We start from the raw sequence: 307 nt of genomic DNA, 5'->3' as shown, positions 1-307 counted from the left end.
GCGCGCAACCCTTTCCACATCCGCTTCCTTTCTCATTCGTCCCCGGCTGCCACAACGGGTGACAAATGAAAGCTGTCCATCACGAGAGGAAAGATCTAGCTGCCCTCTTTCCAAAGATTCCGAGCTTATGCTTCTGCCATGAATCTGTGGAGGCAGTGAAAAAAAGGGGGAGTTCTTGGTAAAGGCACCTTTTGTCCCGCGACAGTCGGACTATTAAGTAAACAAGTCTTGTACAGAGAGCGAGCGAGCGGCTGCCATATTTCACGCTAATGGATGGAAGGGCAGAGGCTGTACTTACTCCGTGGTC

Source organism: Penaeus monodon, chromosome 21, assembly GCF_015228065.2.
Source record: "Penaeus monodon isolate SGIC_2016 chromosome 21, NSTDA_Pmon_1, whole genome shotgun sequence".
In the NCBI taxonomy this organism is placed as follows: Eukaryota; Metazoa; Arthropoda; class Malacostraca; order Decapoda; family Penaeidae; genus Penaeus; species Penaeus monodon.
The sequence above is the reverse complement of the archived record's forward strand: the minus strand, read 5'-3'. Positions refer to the sequence as shown.